Below are 7,961 nucleotides of genomic sequence, written 5' to 3'. Positions count from 1 at the left end.
CCAGTCATTACATGATTGAATTTTAGAATTGTGACAGGATTTGCATATGCAACTATGCCAGCAAATTAACTACTGAGGAGTTTTGTTACGTTTGACTGGTTAAAGGGACTCACTTTTTTGAAATACAGATTAACTAAGTTGCAAAACTATTTCTAAGAAGAAAGATACATAAAAGTTTAATATGTTTAAGTTTAGATATATTACAGTTTAGCATATTTTGTTTTTTAAAATATTTAACCACATCAGTCAGTCTGTCGTGGTCTTACATCCACCATTTTATTAGCAAGCTAGCTGCAGTAAATAAGTAGTAATTCTGCAGATGTGAATAAATGAACAAACATTTTGATGTATGTATGCAAAATGAAGACTTAGGTAATAGCAAGCAAACAGTTTTCAGTGATTACAGATGTGTCTCCACCCATTTGTGGGAGTGTAGCACAAACAACTAGAGGATGTTTTTTAAAAATGGGCAGGAAGCGGATGTGCAAATGAAGATGGTAAAGCAGGAGACTGGAAAGATTCAGATATTATAGCATTAAAAGAACTCACGACAGTATAGTAGATGTATAGGCTTTCAAGATATGTGATCATTAGTGTAAGTTTTGATGTCCTTAAATACAATTGTTATTAAAGTAAATTTAATGGCGCTGCCATCTTCTTCTTCTGCCTTGCCTATGTCACCCGATCTTATACTGCACAGGCGCGGAATCGGGTGACATAGCCTGCCGTAGATGGGGGAAAAGGAGTGCCGGTCTCACTGCGCATGTGTAAGATCAGCATTGTTTTTCCTCCATTGAGGAAAAAGCTCCTTCTGTGCATACTCCAGATCGGGCAAGCGCAGAAGGAGCAACCAGAAGCAGTCACGGCGATAAAGAAAGAAGGGGAGAGGCTTTACCCTTTTTTAAGAGTTTTAACCCCCCCCCCCCCCAAATAAGGTCATTTTTACCTTACATAAAAGGGTTGTCCTTTTAGTGATGTGTCTTCTTTGTTACCCAAATTATAATCAAATAAAGTGTACCTAAATCCAAGAATAAATAAAGGGTTCATTACAGCTTACCAGTACTTAGATATGTTAGCAACATCTGTTTTCTTCAAAATGAAAAATGTTTATTTGTCAGTCTTGTGTTCTTGTAAATTCCTGTGGATTGAACTGAAATTTCCATATTCTTTCAAAATTATCTTCTGTAATCTATAAAGCAACACTGGTCTGTGAAGATTAGGTTCTTAAGTATATGTAGTTTTCATGGTGTACACGTTTTAATGTGCAAAATAAAGCTGCCATTATTGACCACTGTAACTCTGAGGACAATGGTTCAAAGGCCATGATGTGCATTATGGTTAAAAAAAAATTAATCCTGCCCAAATCTGCCATAATTTTACCAGGTCTCCATGAAATTCAACATGCAGGTAGTCTCAAACCTGAATCCCATCTCTACTATGATGCAAAGTATTGTATTGGGTTTGGATATTCTTTAGGTAAGTTATGACACTAGAAATGTGTATGTAACAGTCAGGGCTATAAGCTTCCATGGTGTGATTATTATTTATTAACTGTAAAGTGTAAAAAATTTTACGAACATTTGATGATATGCCTACTTTTTACATGATTTAGTGCATAATTCTTTTGTTCAGTGTAAGAAGTGATGTTGCTATTGTCAGAGTAAGGAAACACACCTACCTATAGACAACTAGTTTTGTATGCTATTTAATATCCAATACCATGTGGGGGTTTCATATATACCTTATACATGTTATTACCAAAGGCATTTTGTGTGCCCCAATTTTAATTATATTTGAAACTGATGCTGTGGCCCACAATAAAAACACTGAGGTCTTAGTTAATGCTATTAGTATTTCCTAAAAGGGCACTGCAGCTATGGTAAATGATATTTTAAAATATATACAATTTATAATATATAATATATTTAATAATTAATTTGTTAATTATTTTATTCTTGTTTTGCAAACATGAAGGCATTTAACACATGTACAGTAAAGCATGATAATTAAAGCTACATGATGAATATGAACAATAATGATGTATTCATTTTTGAATATTTATTTATTCATAGTATCAAGAATGTCAAAGTATGGGACTTTGATGCATCACAGATGATGGCGGTCTCCCTGTTTTCTGAATTATATGCATTGGTCTAGGACATCAATTCACTATGAATAAAGAGATGCTTGAATGGCAGTTTTTTGAAAGGGACAGATACTACAAATTGAACACTATTGTGGATGATTAATTTGGGATACTGCTCTCTCTGTTGTTGTGGTTTTAACCTTGCTTTATACCTGCCTCCATACCAGGTGACAAGTGCACTTGTAGTTGAATAGCCTTATTTTCTTTTCTTGAAACATCTATTATCTGTACTAATTACATGCCTGAGGAAGGGGACCTAGTCTGCGAAATGCGTCAGATTATCCCTACATATGTAATGTGTACAATGTATTCAGCCCATGTATGGTATGACGTTAATTAACTTCCACTGAATCGTTATGGGGAGCGGCATGTATAAACTTCTTTTAAATTATGTAAATAAAATATGATAATTTTATATTATTTGACTGCCGTTAAAATCCCATACTTTGACATTTTTGGTAATACTATGATTGAACTCTTTTAGGGATGGTGGAAGTATTAAGTAGTAAAAAAATAGAATAATTTATTTATACAACTACAGGTTTGGAAATAACTAGTTAAGAAAAAACATTACAACAATATTCTTTTGTATACAATGTATATATTTAGGACTTCAACTACTCTGTATGTAGCAAGCCCTGTTCATACAGGAGCCACTCTCATGCTGTGTTCCACTCAGCAGTTGGCCATTCTCAGGCAACCAGCACATCCAAAAGTGACTTGTTTCTTTCTAGAATTTTGTGGTGATATGCTTCAGTCGTGTACAGCTGCATGCAAAAAAATAGTTCTCAATCTCTCCTATTCAGGTAAATGGGAGTGGCTGGGACCGCAATTAGGACTGTAGCAGAATGCTGTGGTTTACCGCTGGTCTGAAATGGGCATCAGGTACACAGGACAGAATCCTGTTGTGATGGGGACAGGTTAGATGACTGGTTAGGTTACAGGTAAGATACCCCAAGGCTTCTTTAACTCTTGCAGTTGAAAAAGCTGTATTAGTCATTCCCAGCTGCCTCTCGTTAGTACTGTGCAGTTTTATCCTGCAGTTGTGTCAACCACTTCTAAACCACAACTGCATACAATCTATGTGTCATGCGGTTGAATGTGGTTGATCAATGATTTCAGGATGTGAATAGATAGAGGAAGCAAGCACAAACATTTTCAACCACTGTGCACTGTACCCAGCCACTTAAGGGTCTGCAGTAGTTACATGTTATGTTCAGCAACCAGCCACCATAATCCACCGCAGCTGCACTGCGACTGCAACCGCCTGCAACTACATTGGGAGCAGTAGGAAGCGCAGTGGAGCCCCTGGCAGAACACTGCTGTCAACCACATGTTCAAAATGAACCCAGATTTTAGTAGCTGCCAATAGGGCAGAGTAGGTATTGGCACACAATATTATAGTTATTTTTCTCCCATTAAGACAAAGGTGATAAGTGTGCTATGAAAATCATTTATTTGCCATCAAAAATAGGTATATGCGCTATATCTTATCATGACTTGTGGATACACTGCCTGTTTATTAGTATTGCATTTTATTTCCACTGTAGGTCAAATTTCAAGGAGTTTAATCCAAATGCATACATTCAAATCTTCTGTTTCCTATTCATATTTCACATTTGTATTGTTTTCATGCTGTGCATATTTATACAAAGTGGCAGCTGTAGCTTGATTGAAATCACAGTGTGGAAGCATTCATGCTGCTCCATCCAGGGATGATATTTCTGGTGGGTTATATAAGGTTGAAAGTATAGTACTTTTAGCTTAACACGCATCTATAATCATTTCAAAATAATATCTTCAATGAAATAAGTCATAAATTTATCTAAAACAATGACATTTATTCATTGGCTTCTTTTTTTCATAGTGACCAAAAATCACAATGGTGTTCAGCTTGTCCTTTCAATTGCCCTTGATAAAAAATACAGAATGTTTTCTGTAAATTGCATTGACATAAGAATTTGCTGTATATGTTATATTTAGCCTTTTAGCTAATTATTACTGTATGTCTCTAGTGTATTGCTTTTGGGTTAATTATTTTATGACTAATGAGTAATTAAAGGTGTGAACTTGCTTATATTAAATATATTGCAGGAACTTCATAATGCAAAAGAATAGAACAATTGTATCCTCAAGGATTAGTGTACAATTTTATAAAAAAAAGAAGGCCTGCCTCCTCCTCCCTCTATTTAGCCTTTTCTTTAGTAAAGTACATAGATTAAACAAATAAAAATGTCAGATTGCAAATGGCTGTGGCCCGTGGTATTGCGGAAATGCCGCTTCCTTTTCAGCTTGGTACATAGTTGAAAATTGAGACAGGCAATAATTGTTCTACATAACCACCTAAGCATATGCAGCATAGAAATAGGATGAGGCAACACTAAATAAATAAATGAAGAATTGGCCTCCATGGACTATTCAGTGCAAACAGATTTACTTATATTTATACAGAGACTGGTCATGGGCCTTGTTTTTGAAACGCAGCATTACCCAATTCTTCTATTCTTTATAGAAGACTAAGACGATTAGGAAGTGACTTCTTGTATTTTATATTTTAGGCATATGTTAGTTATGTGTAAACATGTTCTTACAATACAACCTGTGCAAAATAAAACTGAATCATCATTTTCTGTCTTTATATCTGCTGTTGAAATCTAGAGATGGTATCAGACTCACTGGAAAATTAGAAAATGTACGTATAATGATGGTTTGACAACATAAGATCATGAAAGAGGGAATTCTCTGGCATTTGAGAATCACATGATTGGGTTTAGAGTTTAGAGAATGTGAGAATGCATGAGATTTGCAAGGTTTAGGCCAACCAGATTTAGGTGTTAGTCCATTTCATATGGTGTGCACTTGTATATGAGCTGTACGTGGACACTGCAGTAATATAGAAATGTGTCCACCTTGACGCCTTAACCAGAATATAAAAGTGTTATTAAGGTTTGTGTCAAAAGACTTTTGTTTGCAAATAAGTCTTTGGGGAATCAAAACTTGCTAAAAGCAGGTCAAATTCACTACTATGTACTAATAATATAATGCAATTTCATACAGAAAGAAATATACAAAGCTACATGTGTACTGAATCCTCCACAACAAGCATCTGTGTAATACATTGATGCATCAAGTGACTTAAATCAACCTATTTCCTTCTATATCCATAATATGTCTTATTTCCTCCGGTCTGTACTTACAAGTGTTATAAATGTGTTGTATGATACAACTGGGTCCAGAAAAACAGCAGAAAGCAGGCAAAAAAGAGAATATAACTACAGCTACATATCAGAAGTCAGTGCAATAGGTTAGGTTTTACACAATGACATTACTTGATTAGGGTGTGACTGATATCTACACGTGATTGATTGTTTTAAATACAAAGTTTCATGCTTTTACTCTAATGCTAATGGTCAGTAGGAACTTTAATCAACAGTTCCCAGTGACATTTTAAGGAGGTATCCTACACCTTCCTGGCAATTTGATGGATTTTTAAAGTCAAGTTTGGGTCACCCCTTTCCAAATTCATTGAACCATAAGAGAATAATTTGAAAGCAGTTAAGCATGGTCCCCAAGACTTACTGCCAGGCTATTCTGATGCATTGTGGCTGTTTTTAATGGCTTACCAGGCCACAAATGTGTTGTTTTCCCGAATCATTTGAGATTCTAAGCAAAGCATATATGTATCCAATGATCTGGTAATGTAACAGCTCATGTCTTGATATCTATAAGAGTCATTGGTCCTGATTTAACACAGGGTATCTTAGAAATACGCAAAGCAAACATGTTTATTATGCGTGAATCTTTTAATTATGAAAAACAAAACATGTTAATTTCAAAGTAAACTTCCCACTTAGAATTTACTGTCTTTCTTCTCTCTCTTTACCAGTGGAAAAAGTGGTGGGAAAGTAAAAAGAAAGTGAGTATAAGCCGATGGTTGGGCCAACATTAAAGTAAACCTGTTGCTTTACCCTGAACTAATTCAGTTTAAAGTACCACAAATATACATGTTGGCATCTGTATGGCCTCACAGGGTCATCAACATGCAGGTTTATTACCAGGTCACTAGCTTTGTACTGAAGAAAGCCATGAACATTCACAAAACCAGTATTACATAAAATAATGAAGGATCGAAAGGGTTTATGTACAATTTGCATGCATATTAGAGAATCAAGGTTTATTTTGCAATATAAATCCTAATATATTCAGATTAGATAGGTGGATGAGCTTTCAGGAATAGGAGACTTGACATAGTAGTTTTCAGCCCCAAGCCAACGTACCCTCCATATAAACCAACTCTGCCTTTTGTATACAACACTACTTTCTGCACCATTCTTTTGCAAATCTACAAACTTGTATATTCATATATAAATAAATATATATATAGAGAGAGAGGGAGTGCAGGTCTCTTGAAAAGTTGATATTATATTGCATTTCATTTATGACATATCTTAATACTCTAAAAGGTATTCTCTTTAATATATTCCCAACAGTTTAAACATAAAAAGTGTATATTTCATACTATGTGCCATTATTAGCAAAATAATTGGGTATTAGAGTATGAAACTTCATATTATTGTTAAACTATAAAACTTTTACAGCCCAGTCTGATTTGCACGGAGATTACATCTCCAAAGCTCACTGCCAAAGACACATGTTAATAAGCTCACAACTTTTAATTAAGCAATATGTATAAGTAGATTCCCATTAAGCAGTGATTTGTGGGCCAGTTCATTACAGTAGGTTTTAGGCACAAGACACATATCCAATACAGCTCAAGCTTCTGAATATTATCTAGCCTAATGTGAAGAAGCCTATCGCATTTTAAATCTGGTTTAAAAATTATTACTTGTGGACTGATTTCAACTTGTAGACTGATTTCAAATCAATATTGTGACCAACTTTAATTATAAGTTTAAAACAGAATCCCTTTATTATCTATTATTTGAGAAGATTGCATCATTCAGATTCCTCTAGATATATTTAAACACGAGGAAACATGGTGGTGAAACATGGTTTAATTTGCAGCTTGCATTGCATCACATGCATTATATTTTGGTCCAGCACATCATGTGTACACATACAGTCATATAGTTCAGTACATTTTTTATAATAATATAAATAACTGGGCAGCATGGTGGCTCGGTGGTTAGCAATCTGGATCTTGCAGCTCTAGGTTCAAATTTCAGGCAGGACACCATCTTCAGCTAGTAACATGACTATAGACTTTGTACAGCGCTGTGTAATATGTCGCCACTATATAAATATTGTATAATAATAATAGTGCATTTGCCTTCAGCTAGGGGTATAGATTCACTACCACCAGATGCCAGGATGGAGTGTGCCCTACCTTGTAAAACCCACTTAGAAAAACCAGTGCATGCACATACCTGGAATGGATCTGGTCCAAGATTCAAAACATTTGCTAGCAAAAAACTTTGGAAAATCCATTTCAGGTTTTCTGGATCACCCAGGTCTCACTGATGAATATGTATTCCATCCAGCCTTGAAGAGCTTTAATAAATTTGGCCCAGTGTGCCTTAACTTAAACAGGCAAAGATGAGCCTCTGCAATGGCACGCCATCCTTAATCAGAACCCAAAGCACTTCTATTTAAACAACAGGCAAGGTCACGTTGGGACCCTGGTCACGTGCCCAAATCTCAAGTGCCCAAATTATAAGTGCAATGGGAATTAATCCAGGGAATTCCATCATCATCATCATCCTTCTCTACTAACATCACTGCTGAATGAATTCACCATCTTCATCTGCCTGCAACTAATGTTCATTTATCTCTAATTCTACAGGTACGTCTCCCA

This window comes from Pyxicephalus adspersus, chromosome 5 (assembly GCF_032062135.1).
Source record: "Pyxicephalus adspersus chromosome 5, UCB_Pads_2.0, whole genome shotgun sequence".
Lineage (NCBI taxonomy): Eukaryota > Metazoa > Chordata > Amphibia > Anura > Pyxicephalidae > Pyxicephalus > Pyxicephalus adspersus.
This window is presented reverse-complemented; position numbering follows the sequence as displayed.